Genomic DNA, 19,945 nt, shown 5'->3' on the forward strand with positions numbered 1-19,945 from the left:
TTCAGAAAGTCCGATAGAGTGATTTTAAGTGTGCATATTTATTTTGGTCGCAGTAATTCACATATAAGATCAAATGTATTAAAGAAATGTACCAGAGTCCTCTCTTGAATTTAAGAGAGGAGTGCTAAAGACATACATTCAATGATGTCAAGAATGGAGTCAAGAAGGTCAGTGAAACTGGTGGACTCACAGACTTCCACTATGTAACATTTCTGTAGTAATTAGCAACACAAACAATGACTTAAACCAAAGAACACAAAATTGACGGTAAAGAAGTATTGCATGGAACAATTTCTCATACACCAATATTACTTAAAACAAGAACACTACCAAGTCCAATTTGCAAATAGATTAAATTCATATTAACTTACAATCTTTAAATAGCTTTTTGATTCTGGGTGGTTGCTATGAAATATAAAACACTAGGTAAAATAGATTATTTTAAACCTAGGGCCTGAGAAGTCCGCTTCAGTTACAACGCCTTTGTAGACTTTTGAATAACTGCTTGTACGTACTGTTTTTTTAATCAAGAAGTCCACATACCAAGCAGATTTATCCAAAACATACACAAGAGAATAAAATAAGAGTTCATCACGCCTTTGGTATAGTCAAATAAACTATGATCAAGTCTGCAACTTAATCAGGTGCTAAACACCAGATCAAGTAGAATCAGTTCAAAAGTATCCGCAAAGGATATCACCAAGCTCAAGGATACCAGCCTTCAGAGAAGCAGACTGATGCAACCCAGAAAATGTTGCCTAAGAGGATGATTTTTTGATTTTGAACTAAAACATTTATGACTAGATTGATTCAACCCCCTGCCTCATTGTTAACATATCCTTCTGTTTATATTCCTGCTTCCGTATACACAATCATGCCTCTAGTTTTATAGCCATACCAATATTTGAAATAATGCCTGCATGTTCTTTCATTTGTACACTTTGTGTCTTTATCTGCATTACTGAGTCCTTGTTTAACTGTCTGTCTTGGTTCATGTGCAAAGCAAAACCAAAGGGGATGATGGACGGAGTGTTGAACACTGCAAGCACTCACCCCCAGTCAACTCATCTGGGTTTAATCCATCATCATTCTTTAGCTCACTCCGCCACCCCAGTTCAGACATGGCTATATGCAAATCCGTCTGACCCTGTGCCTCGTGGGAACAGTCCAGCCCGAACTGCCAAGCCATGTCTTCCCTGGACCGGAAACAAGCATCCTGGGACCAGTTTCGGGCTCACAGACCTCATCAGCCAGGCTACCTTGAATCTAGTGGCAAAGTGAGCTAGGGACCCACGTCTGGGCATACCCTGCCAACTTAGGGCAAACAAAGGAAAACCAAAGGGGATGATGGACGGAGTGTTGAACACTGCAAGCACTCGCCCCCAGTCAACTGATCTGGGTTTAATCCATTGTCATTCTTTAGCTCACCTAGCCACCCCAGTTCAGACATGGCTATATGCAAATCAGTCTGACCCTGTGCCTCATGGGAACAGTCCAGCCCGAACTGCCAAGGCCATGTATCCCTGGATCGGAAACAAGCATCCTGTTTTTGTTTTTGCATTTGTCACCCCGAGCGGGAAGGGTATGCCCAGACGTGGGTACCGTGCTCTCTATGCCACTGGAATCAAGCTATCCTGGCTGAAGAGGGGTGAAACCCTGAAACCGGTCCTAGGACGCTTGTTTCCAGTCCAGGGAGGACATGACTTGGCAGTTCGGGCTGGACTGTACCCATTAGGCACAGGGTCAAGACTGATTTGCATATGGCTGGGATCAAACTGGAACGGCGAGCAAAAAAACGATGGATTTAGGCCCAGATCTCTGTACTGGGGTGAATGTATGACATTGTTCTGCATTCTGTCCATCAACTGTTGTTTTTGCATTTGTCACCCCGAGTGGGAATGGTATGCCCAGACGTGGGTCCCGTGCTCTCCATGCCACTGGAATCAAGCTATCCTGGCTGAAGAGGGGTGAAACCCCGAAACCGGTCCTAGGATGCTTGTTTCCAGTCCAGGGAGGACCTGGCTTGGCAGTTCGGGCTGAACTGCACCCATGAGCCACAGGGTCAAGACTGATTTGCATATGGCTGGGTTACACATGGAACGGCATGGTGAGTAAAAAAACGATGGATTTAGGCCCAGATCTCTGTACTGGGGTGAATGTATGACATTGTTCTGCATTCTGTCCATCAACTGTTGTTTTTGCATTGGTTCATGAGCATACAGAATGTTTTTGTTTATATGACATGGACTATACTCAAACCTATCCGTCAGGTTTCGGATCCTGCTCCCCCATTGAACCATTTTAAATACCCTTTAAATGAGAAAGCCCATATGATATTGTCTACACTAACAGGCCCCCAACAGCATCAACAGGTTAAGTAAAACCACAAATCCCAAAATAACGATTCCAAATCCTTCTGCACATGTGGCATTGCACCTAAGGAAGTCTGCCTTTGTTTTCATTCTGAAATCCCTATTTACAAATAAGCTTTAATGTAAACCTTTATACAGTAAGCGTATTTGTTTACAACTAGACATCCTTAATGTTTTTTTTTTATTTACCTTGGCACTGTGTAGTCTTGTTTAGAGCCCCCGTGTGCTTGTTTCCCTCTGTGAGTAGATACAATGTGTCGCAACATTAGAAACCAGGTTTACAAGTTTGCCTATAAGCTTGTTGTCATACACATTGTTTGTTTACATTTGCTATGCTTGTTTACAAGCCTGCCAATGTGTTCCAACTCACTCAGTGTGACAGCGTGTTTCCACTTCAAATTCTTGTTCGATTGAGATTGATAAAGTGTCGATACTAGTTCTGTAGAAATGGTGGGTCAGTGAAGAAACCTTAATGCGGCTTGTGCTACTTATGAAATAAACAATAATTTGATGTAATAATTAAAAATACTGCCCATTAGCATAACCGTTGTCACATGTAGATTCTGGTATGAAAAGCTTATTCTACTAACCTACTACAGTCCCTCAAAGTAAGTGTCGTAATTCTCACTTGCCTTTGTAGGCGCTATCATTAAAGCTGTGGATCATTAAAATTGTAACAATATTGTGGACATCATTTATACCCTGGGTTTAGCATTTTTTCACCCATATTTTTTAAATATTTGCAAAGGACAACAGTCTAAAATGTTTTATTCCTAACCAGTTTTCGACCGCTGTGCCCACCTCAGTTTGAGTCACAAGCCATGTTCACATGTCCTCGTTTTGTAGCAGCTACCTTCAAATAGGTGATGCTCAGTGCATCCCATAATCTGTTTTGCGGCAGTTCCAGGCTCTGTTCAATTAGATTCCCTGTTGGTTCTTAGTGAAACATTTCTTTGCCATATTAGGTAGCAACCCAATGTTACCCATGGAGTAAGGGTTAGGCTGAAAGCTAAACTAAGAGTCCTACACCCTCTAGTCCACAGTGTAAATCTTTGACTAGGACTGATCACTTTCATGGTGTCTTCTGGCCTTACATTACAGTATTATTCCTTGTAACCTTGCTTTTCTCTTACACTGCTGATTAGCTGCAACACCCGTGACTGCTTCCGGAACTATTCTGGGCCACAGCTGAACAGAGTGTTAAGAGGATCACGAACACGGTTTTCCCTTGTATTGCAGAAGCAATGGCTAGATTACCAGGTGGTTAGTTTGTGTGTTTGAGGTGACAATATAGCTCTAAGGTAGAACTCCCAAAAGAGTACATTTAACACCGTAATTGTGTGACAAGGAAAGTAAGAACACAAATGAGGTTTAACTTCTTCTACAAAACCACTAGCTAATTTATGGCATGGTTAGTTCTTCTACATAAAGTGACACTTTAAAAATTAAGTAGAACCCCCATTTGAGTTTGTTTCCTTGTGACACAATTAGTGTTAAACAGAGAATGTGGATGAGATGTTCCTTCTATTTCACATCCATTAACTAGTTTACGACATGGTTAGTACTTATATCTAGGAGCTTGATTTATCTGTTGGCTTTCCTCATATCTTGGGTAAAGCTTAAACTCTACGCAGAACCTCCATTAAAGCTGGTTTCCTTGAGACACAATTGCTGTGTTAAACAAGGATCTCAAATGAGGTTTTACTTCCACTGCCTTCAAGTACTAATTTACTACACCTTTCTTGGCAGTAACATAATACAACATTTGAAGATCTTAAGCCTGTAGTGTAAAAAAAACACATCCATTCAATTGGTAGATCAAAAAGACAGATAAGCAACTTATATTTTACCTATCCTGCGATCAACACTTTTTTCCAGATACTGAATAGCTATTGAACTTGCCCGAGACCTTCTGATTGCTAAACATGCATGAGAACCTGTGATTTATTAAACTGCCCAGTACCCTGTGAATGCAGACCTTTTCTGAGGTACTGCGATCACAAAACATGCCTCAGATCATGCAATTCATTGACCTGCCCAAGATCCAGTGGTTGCTGAGTGTCTGAAACCCTCTGATTGCCAAATGTGCCTGCCACCCTGAAACAGAAAAACTTTCTATAGTCCCTGTGGTTGAAAAACTTTCCTGAGATCCTGTGACTGAAAAACGAGCCTGAGATCCTGTGATTAAAGCAATGAAATGGCTTGTGAAGCAAGACTACTTACCCGTTAGGGTGTCAAGGAGCTGAGAGGGGGGGGGGGTATGTGGTTCAGTCAAAGAGTCATGTCTTGAGGTCCTTTCTGAATTGCAGCAGCGATGGTGATTGTCTGAGGTGCAGGTGAAAAACTTGCCTGAGATAATGTGATTCAAAAACTTGCCTAGTGCTGGCCCTGTTGATACTCACTGAACATTTGTGCACACAGGCAATATTCATGGGTTTCAGCAGCTAATCCAGCCATGCAGTGAGACTCCGCCTGGATCGGATTCACTCGTGCAAGCAGAAACACAGAAGGCACAGCCTGACAAAGAGACTGCATGAATGTTCCCGTATTGCAAGCATTGGGAACTTGGCCCAAATGAGCCGGTAGTGGTCGGAAGAAAATAAGTGAATGCGTGTGAGTTAAAAGGCAGGCTCAGTTCCTGCACTTGTCACCAAGCTCCCCCACTCCCAGGCTATGGGCCAAGAAATTCTACCTTCAGAGAACTTCCCCCATTAGTACCAGGAAATGCCTTTTGTACATTATATGTAGTAATTTTAGTTGTGCGGATAGTGCAATTAAGTACTTTTCTTCTGGGAAACCAAAGTACTGGCTTGACAGTTTATTAAGTGGTAATTGCCGTTTGGTGAGTTCTTGGTCTCTAATCCCACGCTACCCCATTGAGTACACCTTGGACTGCTCACCCAGACTCCAATGAGAGCGAGGTGCTATAGGGTTCCGTTTTGAGTCCAATAGTACGGTTAAGCCCAGGGGTAGGGGTGGTAACTGGCCCCCAAACTTCCCATCTAAATCCAGTAACACTTGACTGACCACGGACATCTGAAAAAAAATCCCGCAAACCTAAAGAGGATTATGCAAACTTCTGAAATTATCTTATAGTAAGCAACATCACTGTAAAACATAAAACCACGTCAGGTAATCGTAAACAATTGCTTTTTTGTCAATTCTGTGGTGATGGGGTCCACTATATTAAGATTTGGATAGAAAATAGCTGGCTCCACCTGAATGGAAAATGGAAGATGTGAAATGGGAATCGTTAGAAGAGGTAATCCTGCTGGGGCCTGTGTAAACACAAGACACAGTATGCTTGTAAAGAAAGATGGGAAAAGATCTCGAAGACAGAAAAAAGTAAGGCAGCTTTCTTGAGAGTAGGGGATAAGGAGTAGGTTTAAATAAGGTTTCAGAGATTCTGGAAGAAATAAACAGGAATTTGAGTGCTTTATGAAAACAAATCCAGAAAAGGGTGATGCTTCGGTAAATGAATGTCAAGATTGTTGTATCAGTGTGAAAATGACTCACTTCGAAGCAATGATGTGCGGCATCCTGACATCATCAGGACCACTCTGGACCGCTCAAATTAACGTCTAGAAAGGTAAAGCTGGTGTGGGAAAAGGAATTCAATGTGGCAGTCATAGTAGTGATACTGCATAGAGAAATTAAGCCGACTTTAGGATCAAGGCTCAAGGTGTTACTGTAGGAACTTGAGTCTGACTGTATTCAACGGTGTCAAAATATTACAATGTTTGTGGGTGGGAAGAGTCAAGGACTGGAGTGGGTGGTACGTGGAAATTAAACCATGGATCATATCTAGAAGAAATACTCTAGAACAGCAGCGAATAGGATTGTCAAGTTTAGTGGAAGAAGTGGCATCAGGTTTATTCTGCATCTGAAAATTTTAACAGTATGCATGGCCAGGGGGTTCACTGATTTCACAGGTACAGTCTATAAATTCCATAGCTAGAACAGATACAAGAAGAAAGAACAAGAATTGGGTGTGTGTTGGGCAGATGAGGGATTGGAGGTGTGTGGCGGATGAGTGAAATAGAAAAACAATCTCATATAATTAATTTTAAGATGGGGATCAGGAACAGAATGAGGTTTCTAAGACGGAGACAGAGAGGAAAAAAACATGATTAAACATATTAATTGACGGAAGCAATATTGACGTTGCAGTAACAGACATTGCATTTTTGCATCCTCGTGCAGACCATGTAGTACCTCGTGCAATCAAATTTTAACTTGCTCAGTTGAAGCTGGTGGTTCCTCACCTCTCCGTTTTTTTAAACTATTTTTCTACTGCAGCGATGGTGATCTGCTTTTTATGAATATTGTGATCTATGAATTGTTTCAAAAGAGAAAATGTACTGTCAGATTTGAAAATGTTAGCATGTTATCTCAAACCCTTAAATTTAGGGGGCAGCGACAAATACCATGTAGATCACATATTTACTATAACAGTTAATCCATTAATTTATGGGATAAGCCTTAGACACTCTGTAAGGGAATTTCATAATCTATTTGAACCTAACTTTCATGTGAAGCTGTTGCGACTTGTCAAATCCCCACAGGCTGAAGTGTAACTTTGGTTTACTACAAGAGTTTCTAAAGGTATAAGATATCCTTTGATTAAGAGCTTATTGGGTTGTGTTAATGGGTTGGTTAGCAGGACCACAGACAGGTAGAGACTATCTTTAAGAAATTGGTAATATTTCTAGACTGGTCGGCAACTTTTATAGTGCCTTTTGTGGACCATGGTCACAAATCTGACCGATGATTTTGTTTTCCTTAGGAATAAAAAATAAAATCAGAAACAGTTTTCTGTCTGTGATCTAACCAAGGGTAAAGTGTCCTAATTAGTTTGTTAGAGTATCGTTGTTCTTATAAATTGATTGAAACTCTTACTTTTTCTTCATAGACTGTTAGTTTGACACATAGAAATGCAACTTGTGGTATTTTTTTGTTTGTTCGGTGTTTAGAATGGCAACTTTACGGATGATTAACTTCGCTGATTTTCTGTCCAGTCTGAGAGAGGATTGGTTTTGATGTTATTTTACAGATCTAGAAATTCCCTTATTATTCTGGAAATATTGTGGAGAAATTGGACTTTGTAGGCACTCTGAGTCATTTTATAGATTTACTCTTTGGGGAGAATTGTAGTCTCTTACCAAATCAGAATAACATCAACGGGACAGCCATACCCTCCAATATATTTTATTCTGAAAAATTGATTCTATTGTTGTTATAGCTATATCATGTTATTACAACTTAAATATTGTTAGTGCGGTTACATCTCTACCACCACTTTATTGGTTTCTATTTAGTATGCTGATCTTGGAGGCGGGCTTGTTGAACAACTTTCAGGGCATGACAATCTCTGAAAGATGTATGCAAGTGGACTATATCTATAGCTGTCAACACAAAGTATACTTGCCAGCACATGTTTAGTGATTTAAGCAGCACAGCATTTTTGCCACAAATGGGAAAACCCAGGTCCCTGAATATTTTTGCCTGGGATGACAAGGCGACCTGAAATGGAAGCCTCCTTTAATGGTCCACTGGAATTAAATAAGGGTAAGCTCAGTGTGGTGTTCGGTTTCATTTGCCTGTTGATTCCCACTAGATTTTATTCCTGCTAGCATTTTTATTGTAGGGTTCTTGCCTAACATTTTTAAAAACACAAGCTGACATAGCTTCCTTTCTATTTAGACTTTCAAATAAAGTAACACTTCATTACCACCTTTGTCTACTTCCAAAATTATAATCTTGGTGTTCTGTTTCAGATTTTTAGCACTAGGATCTCTTTTTTCAGGTGTTATTTCTTGGTAAGAATTTGTAGTTGTGTACACATCCTTGGTACATCTTCCTTCATATTTGCTGTGATAAATTGGTAGACACTGCCTGATGGTAAGCTAGAAGTAAACTGATCTTAGACTAGTTTCATCCGAATGAAAAGGATAAATCCTGCGTTTGATTATCTGTCACAGAGGCCAGATAGTGGAAAATGACCAAATCTATGATGGTCACTTCAGTGGTCAGAAGTGTGTAGGATAAATGAAAAATGTCTGATCTGTGTTTTAAAACAGTATGGAATTTAGGTTTACGTGGAAGTGATATAAATCAATTTGTTTCCACCACATATATTCAAATCTACCAACATCCTTTCATTAACCACAAGATGGGAGCCATCCTTAATGATGATGCACACGATTATTTGCAAGCACCATGCGTCTATAGGTTAATCTATGGGTTGATTTCACTTTACTGATGAACCACAGAACAACTATATAAGATAACAAATTGCAGAGAGCACACGGCCCACTGGGGCATGCACATTCTATCCTAATCCATAGTCTTTGCTTCCATCACCTAACACACATACACCAATTCTGAACCTTAAACAACTCATGTGATAACAGGTACCCCTTCCAAAGTCAACTGAATACCGTAACCTGGTATTTAATTTACATGTTAAGAGTGTTAACTAAAAGATCACATCCAAAGTTTGCATAAAAAAAGTTCATACATCAATTTAACTATACAAGTCCATAGTCTTTAGTCTTGTAACTACAACAATGGTGCCCGCGTGCTTATGAAATATTCTGGCGAGTATAGTTTTCATGTTTGCAGTGCTTCACCAATGCGTGCTACAATTCTTTTTCATTTTATATCATCTTTTGTTGCTTCCTGTTATTTATGTTGTATCCTTGTGAAAGGCCTAGGCACGATGGGTGAAATAAATGTTGACTATAACATTTATTCTCAAATTAGGTCTATTGAAAATATTTATATCTGAGAAATAAAGTGCAAAAATGACAAATCCAACTTGTTCTGTTTCCAAAGAAATACCTATTCACATAAACTACATTAAACTAAACATTAGAACACAACATAAGGGTATTTCATCCAAAGCACCTGTTGCCAACAGCTTCCACTGTTTACAAAGAATTCATCAGGTCTGGAATCATATTACTTTTATATGGACAGATGTCCTTTCCTACTGAAGAAAACTTTTTCCAGCCCAGGCCACAAAATAGGTCCTGCAGGTCAGGTACTGTACAGAACACAGCTTTTGAGAGACCTTTTAAATGTTATGGGATTTACGGGCACATATTGCCTGTCCCTTTTCACTAAATACAGTCTTCTCCAATTCCACATTAAGAATAGGTTTCTGGATGGCCTCCAAATGGTTCTCCAGATCTGAACACAGTGTACATCTCTAATGGTAAGTGTTCCCTTTCACAGAACAAAGATTTAACCAGAATTGGAAACAACCTTAGTCAAATAGAGCAGGTATTTCACATAAATCAATACAGATTTCTCTGCAACTGAAACCACTGTATGCTGCTAAAAGTATTTCCTCACACTCCACACTGCTTTCTTTGGACCTGAAAACAACATATAGTGCTTTGGTGTTGGAGTTCCAACAGGCTGAAAATAGCTTTTTAAACTCTTGAACAAAACGTGGTCAGTTTAAGGTGTGCAAACCCTATAACCCTTCTCAAGTCCATGAACGTACTCAGGGTGGTTTCCACTCTCTCCGAGCTGAACTCCTCCAGAAATTTCTGACGAGGTTTCCTTTCTTAACTGAAAACAGCATTTGTTAGAGATCAACACAAAAGTGTCCCAAAATCAGTAGCCTTTCCATCTGACAATTTACCTTTTTCAAGCTAGGACTTCATATTTTTCAATGAGCTGAGGTTTCCCCTTGCTCAATCTAACATGAACACAGACTTCGTTTTCATTATGGGCAAGTGTGCTGTATTACTGTGCAGGGATTTGTACGGACAAACGCGTACTATAGCCTCCTATAGGAGGCTACAGTTTACCTTAGATAGCAAAATGATTTCAGGTATATATCCAGCCAATTTTCAAGACATTGAATGATTTTAGGCATAGATACTGTCAGTTTAAAGAAAACTGCAGACCTCGACAAAGTGATACTAGAAATTAAAGTGTATCCCATGCCCAATAAGCTTTAAACAATTTAGAAAAAGCAATTAGAGTTCAAAGCCATAAATGTATGCAGCAAAACCACCAAATTGAATGACAGCATACAAAATAAAACATTAACTCTCCATACTTCAAACTAATCCACGGGGTCGTGCTATCACATCAGGATGCGGGTCTGTTCTGGAACCAATATCCATCATCTAACCATCTGTATCATAAATCCTGACATATTTCAGGGATTACACTTATTTTTTCACATACACCGAAGACCTCCATTTAAAGACAAATCTCAAATTCTAGCGACCCTCAAAATCCATGCACTATATAGCAATATTCCGAAAGCAGATGCTATTTGAGTCATATATACAATTCTTGATAACCGATCCACCCCTACTGAGGTAACTACAAACTTCATTATAAATCTTAATGAAATTGTTACAACAACTTTTTTTTTCAAATTTCCAGATGAAGTTTAGATCCAGATTAAAGGAACGCCGATGGGCAAAAGCTTTGCTCCGAATTTAGCGATCCTCTATATGAACCATTTTAAGAAACAACATATTTTCAACAAATGGACTGTCCCTTCTTTATTGACTTAACTATTACACAAATGTGCTGTAGAATATTAGTATGTATGCTTGTTTCAGCGTGTCAGACATCCTTTTTTTACTGGTATTACTCTGTTTTATACACCACTCACTACACTAAGCCTTGTGGTTATCACTTTCTTAATCGCTGTAGCACCTTGGTTAATTAGCTATGTTAAATAACAAAATGTGTGTTCTCAAAAGATAATGCTTGGCACCCAAATACTGGTATCTAATCCAACATAAGTCTCCATGTATCAGGATGTATTCATCAAATTGAATCCATTCAGGCAATTCATGAAATGGTCCATGTTTCCAACTTTAGTAAAACATATTATCAAATCTTTTTTGTAAATCGAGTGTAACTTGTAATACAAAACAATCCTACAGCCAACTCATTTCGTTCTCTCACAAATTCTTCAGGGTTAAAGATCAAAAATATCAAAGTCATAATAATCACTGAATAATCGTAGAATTGTCTCATCACAGGATTTTAATCCACCATGATAGTTTCCCTGATGTATTAAAACATGCATCTAAGGCCACTGGCAAGCGTATTCATGGATTTAGAAAACCTTGTACCAGTCACTTCACCATAATCGTAAGGCAAAGTTCCTTGTCGCACCCCAGTACTCGTGCTATTCGGCGACCTTGATTTTTGATTGTCAGCCCTGAAGAAATTCCAAGAGAATAAAATGCTTTGGCTTCAAGTTTACTTTGCATTACAAATTACAATTAATTTAGAAAAACATTGAGAATAATGAGGAAGATGCTTTACTGAAGTTGGAACTATGGACCATCTCATGGTTCACCTGAATGGATTCAATTTGGCAAAAATATATTATTCTCGACATTTGGAGACCTATGTTTGATTAGATATCAGTACTGGGGTATTGAACTTTATCTTTTAGGTGAATATGGGGATAGTGTTATGCTGTCTTCAAGGTGAGGTGGGGAGGTTGGACCTCTTTGTCCCCTGAAATCAAGCAAACAGTGATCGTATTTTTGGTGACAGTGATGAGCGGAGAGTTCTATCTATACTCCAATTACCGTTTGTAAATTGTTTGCTGCAAAAAGAATGGGTACTGCATGGATGAAACAATGAGAATATACATGCACTCACACATACTGTGGTGCCTCAGTTGAAGTATCAATTGTACTACATGCCAATGCATGAAACCATTACATGTTTGGTCAACTACCCGGCACTATAGGTAAGGCCATCACCCCGAAGGAACCATTGTTCTCTTTAGTAGTGAAGAAAGTATTGGCCACAACAGGCTCACTAAGAGGCAGGACCCTTCTTACTACAACAAACCTTCTCCAGGCCTGAAAAAACAAAGGTCACAAAAGGGGTCATTAAGGGAGAGAGCATTCTTACATAAACAAGCTTTCTCCAAGCATGAACATACACTATATAGGTCACAATGGTTACGTCAAGAGGCAGGGCAGCCCTCTTCCAACATGCATTTTCAAAGCCAATAGGTCGCGCCTATGCAAGAGCTATTGGCTTTGCCATGTTTTAACTATGCGGTACACCAGTGTGGCTGCTGTTCAGCATGGCTAAAAGTTAGTGGGGTAAAGGAGAGTGTAGTGTTGTATGGTGGAGTATTATGGAGTGGTGTAGAGAGTTGTGGAGTGGCATAGAGTAGAGTTCAGTGTTATGGGGTGGGGTGGTGTGGAGTGTTGTGGAGGGAGTAGATTGTCAGAGTGGAAGGGCGTAGATTGGAATAGAGTTGAGTGGAGTGGCATATAGTGTCATGGAATGGCGTAGAGCAGAGTGGCATAGAGGGTGCTGAGTAGAGTGTTGTAGAGTAGAGTGAGTGGAATGGCATAGGAGAGTGGAATGGCAGAGTGGAGTGGCGTAAAGTAGACTAGAGTGGCATAAAGTGGGGTGGAGTAGTGTGTCATAGAATAGAGTGGAGTAAAGTGGCATGGAGTTGCATAGAGCGTTGTATAGTGGAGTAGTGTCATGCAGTGACAGAGTGGAGTGGCATAGAGTAGAGTGTCAGATTGGAGTAGAGTGTCAGATTGGAGTAGAGTTTAATTAAGTAAAGCGTCAGAGTATAGTGTAGTGAAGTAGAGTGGACTAGATTGAAGTGGCTTAAAGTACAGTGGTGCATAGTAGATTGGAGTAGAGTGCATTGATTTTGAGTAAAGTGGTGTAGAATCCATTGGCGTAAAGTGTAGTGATGTAGAGTGGAGTGGTGCAGAGTAGACTGCAGTGGCGTAGACTGCAATGGCGTAGAATGGAGTGGTACAGAGTGGAGTAGAGTGACATAGGGTGCAGCGGCATAGCGTAGAGAGATGAGGAGTGCAGTTCCATGCAGTGGTGCAGAATATATTAGAGTGTAGTGGAGTGATGCATAGTAGAGTGGCGTACAGTGTAGTGGCGTAGAGTGCACTGGCGTAGAGTGGTATAGAGGTGAGTCGAGTACAGTAGCATAGAGTGCAGTGGCATAGATTGGTGTAGAGTTCAGAGTGAAACAGTGCAATCTTTCAGAGTAGAGTTTCAGAGTGCATTGACAAAGTGCATTGGCGTAGAGTGGTGCAGAGTGCTGTGGTGCATAGTAGAGTGGGGTAGCGTACACAGGCATAGATTACAGTGGTGCAGAGTAGAGAGGTGTAGAGTGCTGTGCCAGAGTGCAGTGGTGCACAGAAGATTAGATTGGCAGAGTGCATTGGCACAGAGTGCGAAAGAGTGGCTTAGAGTGGTGCAATGTAGAGTGTGGTGGTACAGAGTGCAGTGGTGTAGAGTGGCGTAGAGTGCATTAGTGTAGAGTGTAGTGGTGTAGAGTGGTGCAGAGTAAAGTGACGTAGAGTGCAATGGTGTAGAGTGACGTAGAGTGTAGTGGCATAAAGTGTGTTGCAGAGTAGAGCATAGTTGCACACAGTGGAGTGGTGCAGAGTAGATTGGCATAGAGTGCAGTGGCATAGAGTGCATTGGAGTGGCACAGGATAGACTGCAGTGCATAGATTTGAGGGGGTACAGTGGAATGGCGCAGAGTGGCATAGATTACAGTGTCGTAAAGTACAGTGGTGCACAGTAGATTAAAGTGGCTTAGAGTGGATTGGCATAGAGAGCAGTGGCAAAGAAGGCAGTGGTGCATATTATAGTGTGGGCCAGAGTGCATTGGAATACAGCAGAGTAGAGAGGCGTTGATTAAAGTAGCATAGAGTGGAGCAGAGTAGAGTGCAATGACGCAGTATAGGGGTGGTGTTGAGTGGCATAGTGTGGAGTGGTGCAGAGTATTGTGTAGTGGTGTGGAGTGGAGTAAAGTGGAGTATGTATGGTGTGGTAGCTCACTGCCATTAAAGACAACACGTCTTAAACTAAAATGACCATTACATTTGCACAGACATACACTTTTACTCAGTATACAGCGCATAAAAGGTAGTGTGGAAATATCACCTAGTGTATTGATTTGTTTTGATCATATTCAAATATTGGTTTCCCCCACACTTCAGAATTATCCATTAGTTTTGCTTCATTTGTGCTTTCCATATTCTGAGATATCTGCACAGTTCATTTACAAACATTTAAATTTTGTTTTGTACGAAGGAAAAAAATAACATTGTACAGCACACCCTGAGTAACCAGCATGATTGTCACATAAATCCTCTCACTTTGAAGTCAAAGAAAGAACAGTAAACACCAAGCTCCCTGGAAGACAGAGACTGACGTTTGACCTGTATTTTTGAATGTACAGCAAATGTGACATGATAAGAACAAGATTTTAAGACCTGTTTACGGAAATCCAGTACTGATGAAAGATGCAGTAAATAAGGCATGGCCAACGGAATGGACGAACTTAAGCTGGACAGCCTAAAACAAATAAAGCCAGCACATAGACAGCAAGCAAATGTGAGTTACAAACCACACAGCCAATGGTAAGCAATGGGCGGAATTGCATTCCCAGGGAAGCTTTCCAAATGTCCCCAAGATGTCATTAGCAAACCTCAGCTGTCTGGTAGGCTTTGACCTAAAAAGAAGCCTTCTCCAGACAAAACAAACTATATAGGCCACAATGGGTGGCACTAAGTGGTAGGAGAACGTTTTTTCATAAACAAACCTTCTCAAGGCTTCAAGATGCTGTATGTCACCATGTGGGGTCACCAAGGGGGGGGGAGCACACTTTAACATAAGCAAGCCTTCTCCACACATGAACAGGCTATGGGTCCCAATTAGGGGTCAATAAAAGAGACGAGGGCCCTCTTCCATAAACAAACTTCAGACCTGACGACATTATAGGTCATAATGGGACCAACTAGGAGGCAGGAGCACCCACACCCTCTAAAAGAAACTCTAAAATGATGAATACTCGTGGTCAAGCAAGCATTCAATGCGTACTCGCACATGATCCCCAATATTTAGTTATTGTTTTAACAGTCGTCCATATTTGGTTGGTAGAGTGATACCTGTAGGAAATTGTTTGTGTATCTCGGTTGTTTACGGAACTGTCACAGCAAATGTAGTATTACTTCTGAGAGTACATTATCTGGGTTTTGAAATATGGTTTCATGGGCTGGAGAGTACATGCCGTGCCCTGCACCTAATCTGATCATTGGACCCTAGCCAAAATGTAGTACCCTGTAGTAGGTCGTTGGAATCCAATCCAAATAATCGTGGGAAATGATGCTCATGTTATTGGATAATGTTGCAGAGATGATGTTGGGGTGTCTTGCCTGCCATACCTAGTAATATTAATGTGTTTATTGGACATTATAGTTTAGGGGATAGTCCACAAACCCTACGTTTATAGAGCAGGGTGAAACTTCTGACAAAAAAATGTGTATGGAGTTGGTGTATCTCCGTTTTATGTGTTAGTCTGATTGATTTTATGTGATCAGGCTGCACCTTGCCCTTTAGTGGATTTGGCTCCTGACAGAGTGGACTGCTGCTGATTTTATGTGATCAGGCTGCACCTTGCCCTTTAGTGGATTTGGCTCCTGACAGAGTGGACTGCTGCTGTATCTACTGAATGATTAAGCCATGGACTGTTTTCTCTTGATTGTGGTTTTTATATTGTGATGGTTTTAAATAGCTTGCGAGAATAAAAATCTTACTTATCTTTCGCAAATGAGCAAATCCCTGCATTGTGTGTACACCAGTGATGTGCACATGTAATTTACACTTTCCTGCGCTGTGAAAGCTTTGGGCTTTGTACATTAACTACAAATCGGTACTCATGGATCCTGTGCTAAGAAGCTATGGATGTGAAATCACTAAAGCTGTGATCTAACCAATAATGCACACACCGTTCTTATATAAACACTTTCTTTGGCCTGCACACTAAAGTGAAGTAATGAATTGTGAGCACTTTCATCACTTTTATGTACATATGACAATTATGCAAAGCACTCGCCAATTATGCAGTGCACAATGGCCAGTTATTCGAACATGAACACAGTATGCGCTCTCCAAGGAGGTAGCAAATTATGCACTAAATGATGGGCACACACACATTTATTGTATTCACGCAACTGAACTTTATACACACACACAGAATTGGTGTACATGCCCCATTACAGTGTGCATTCACCAGTAATTAGCCAAAACATTCATGCACTGGCTCATAATGAATGTGCATTCTCGTGCATTTAGTGCAGATTCAGCAAGGATGTGCTCACTTACGCATGCATTGCACTTCTCAAAGTACCTTCTGCCGGGTGGTGCGCACAATCCCCATGACATACACTAAACACAGAGCACAACAAACGAGGAAGTGCATGTTTGTGTATTCTATGCAAACCTGTCAATTATCTACTAATGCACAAGGCGCTCTTATGCACTCTGTGCACAAATGTCGTTGATTTACATATTCTTATAGGAAGTGCCCAATCATCTGTGGTGTGCACACTCCTTACATGAAGATTACGTGTTCCTGTGTTGTGCAAACTTCGGCACTCATTCATTCTGTGCATGTTTGTGAATTACGTTAATTCATACAGTCTGGGCAGGTAATGTATTCACTCATGAATGAGGACACCTGTGCATGTCGTGCACGCTTACTTGGGCTTTTAGTAGTCACTTGTTTATCACACTCCTTCCCCTTAAACTGCCTACTCTTCAATGGCGAGCATGTTTCAGGCAGTTCACATAAGTGTGTAGCGTAAACTCCTGCAAGCTGTGTCATATATGTATCCACCTGCACTCATCCGTGCAGTATACGCACCGACAAAGGGCATATTCAAGTACTGTTTACATGTGCCGACTGTGTGGAAATGAGTGCATGGTGTGCCCTTGCCAATGGAGCGAACAGTGGTACATGTGGAGTCATTAACCCTTTGACTTCAAAGTGTACCCTCATTCACACTATTGTTGCACCCGTGTACAAGACAACGGGGGATCCCTCGTGAAATGCCTATTTAGCAGTGACTGTGCAAACAGCACTTGCTGTTAACATGTACCCACGTTGAGAAAACAATTGCTTGCTACATGGCCCCTGTATTCTGCTCACACACGCCAATGTGTGAAATGGTGAGTGCAGGGCACAGGCACTAATAATGTGCAAGCTAACGAACGTGCACACTAGCACACGGTGTGCAAATTCGTGAAAGCTGCGAGTATGCATCAGTTCGATGGGCACAGCCATGGCTCGCGCCGTGCACGCTCCTACATCCAGTGCTCTTTCGTCAACAGTGCACACACTTCAGAATGATGTACAGTAGCTGATGATGCACTCACCAGTCACGAGCAGTCATGCACGTATTGCACATACAATGTGTTCGGTCTCCAATAACGACCAGACACATCTGGCATATGTTAGAAACGAGAGCTATCTATCACTCACACATTCTGATAACACGTATGATGATTCTGTGTACACTCACCAATCATGGCCGCACACATTGGGCAGGCTGGGGGAACAGGCTCCTGCATGGCGAGCACACAGCTTAGATCTCAACACATCAACAAGCACTTTGTTGTGCAAGGGCCTTCATGCTATGCACCCAAGTAAGGGGTCAACATTAATGTATACTGTGTACACTAATAACTAACGTGCATGTTCAATGTACTGTCCAAATCTATTCGTGATATAGCAGATCATGGAAGCCTCCACCCTCGCCAATAAGGAACACACTTATGTGCACAATCAACGATGAACTCAACCCTGCCTCACGAATGATCAGGCACGCGCCTGAAAACTCACCAAGAGCGTGAATGCTTCTGCACGTGCACCAGTGATGTTGAAACTCCTACATGCACTGCATACATTCCGGTGCTGTGAAGACTTAAACACGCTGCTCACTGCGCTAACAGTGTGCACTCAGACACTCGATGCACACTCGGCAGTGATGCCAATCGTGCCACGCACACCGAGTGATACTGTGCAGAAGTGTTGATTTTGTACATAAGTGCCAGTGACGTACAAGGTCGTGAAGCTACTCGCTGTCGACAACCTGGTGCACATTCCTTTCGATCGTGAACCGACCAATAACGTGCACCCTCGCCAATAACGTTTGCAGTCCTGCGTGAGGCACACACTTAAGAGTCGTGCACACACAAATTAGGTGCACTACACAACACCCACAGAGCAGTGCACACTTCTCCGTGCTGTCAACACGTCAGTGATGTATGTGCACGTGCATTACACTGGATAGTGCTGTGCATTCATCAGCAAGGTAGTGCCAATAAAACAAGCTGTTCACATTATTCTAGCAGTGCACACACGCGTGCATACATACTGCAGATCCTACTAAACGCAGACACATTACACGTGTGTGTTCTGGGAAGTGAAGCTTGTAGATGAGCGCAGAGACGCATTCATATGCACACATACATGGTAAAAAGCGAAGGCACGCACACTAACATTAGAGAAAATACAATTGTATGTAGAGAATAGGAGGTAAATCACTGCACGGTTTTTGTGTGATTTGAGACAAGAGTGCACAATACACGCTAGAAAGTGAAATGCAAATAGACAACATAGTTTGGGGGACCAGCAAATCAATGCACAAAGAGTGGCGTGCAGGCACTGCCAGGCACACGCCAACATACACAACACCCACAGATGCACTGGCACCAGCCTCGCAAACTAAAAGCGAAGCTGGCGTGCAGACTCAGAGATCCACGCACGCATACATGCACACACTGAATGGCACACATTTCTGGGACCACTGGCCCTGCGCTACACATTGAAAATGGCAACAATCAGCAGCGTGCACACACACAGCAAAATACTAGTACAGTGGCACACATGCAATCACTGGCACACATCCACACGCATGAACGCAGTCATGCATACTTAAATTGCCCAAAACAACCCATATCAGTTGCGTAAACCATACCTAGCCCGCGTCAACCCGCCAGACCCCCGTCTCTAAAATACCACACCACTTACCTGAAGATTGTGTGGGGGTGGGGGGTACAAAACACCGCCTCCGGGGTGGGTCCTATACCTCCTGCGCCGGCATCCTGTCCCTTATTCCGGTGGGGGAGGAGGTACTGCGGCACTTGGCGCCCCTCAAGGGAGGGGGGCTTAGTTGCCCTCCCCGGGGGCCGGGTGGCGGTGCCACCCCGCGCTGCAATCAGCCATCGGCGGCCCTTAGGGGTTGGAATCTCACGGGGGTGGCGGCAGTCTCCGGTATCCACAATTGAATTCGAAGCGAGCGCGATGCAAGTCACTTAAAATGAATTCTGTAATGCTGGGGCCTTCCTCGCCCTTCCGGGTGGGGGCAGGATATTTACAGGGGGTGGCGGCGAAATCCCAGTCGCAAAATGACGCCTGATCCCTTCCAAAACTCCCCCTCCCGTCGCCGCTTGGAGAAGGATCCAGAAATGGCCGGCGCCCTGGAGGTGCCAAATAATCCAAAGAAAGAAAGGTGCCCCTTTTTTATGCCCTCCAAAAACGGCACCGTGCCCTCCCAACACCCACAACTCGAAGATACAGACAGCGCCAGTGGGCTGGGTCCTCCATCAGGAAAGGGTCTGCTAAAATGTCGGGGAGGGGTGAGTGATGGGGGGCACGTGGTGAAAGAGTGATGCACCTTTCTTTCAGCCTCAGTTGATGGGTTTTCTCGCTTTTGGGGGAGGGA

At 42.1% G+C, this 19,945-nt stretch overlaps 1 protein-coding gene across 5 annotated transcripts in view; it reads right to left on the reverse strand.

Annotated features, from left to right (window-relative positions):
* ATN1 (atrophin 1) overlaps window positions 1–19,684 on the reverse strand; it is a 206,966-nt gene extending 187,282 nt beyond the window's left edge. For 4 of the 5 annotated variants that reach the window (XR_014966893.1, XR_014966891.1, XM_085619841.1 and 1 more), the window contains exon 1: window positions 19,252–19,389. The gene's annotated coding sequence lies outside the window, so the exon portion shown is untranslated. Of the gene's footprint in view, window positions 1–19,251 lie in introns of all 5 variants that reach the window. The other variant, XR_014966892.1, reaches the window with a different exon arrangement.
* Between the last annotated feature and the right edge of the window lie 261 nt (window positions 19,685–19,945).

Source organism: Triturus cristatus, chromosome 7 (genome assembly GCF_964204655.1).
Source record: "Triturus cristatus chromosome 7, aTriCri1.1, whole genome shotgun sequence".
Taxonomy (NCBI): Eukaryota; Metazoa; Chordata; class Amphibia; order Caudata; family Salamandridae; genus Triturus; species Triturus cristatus.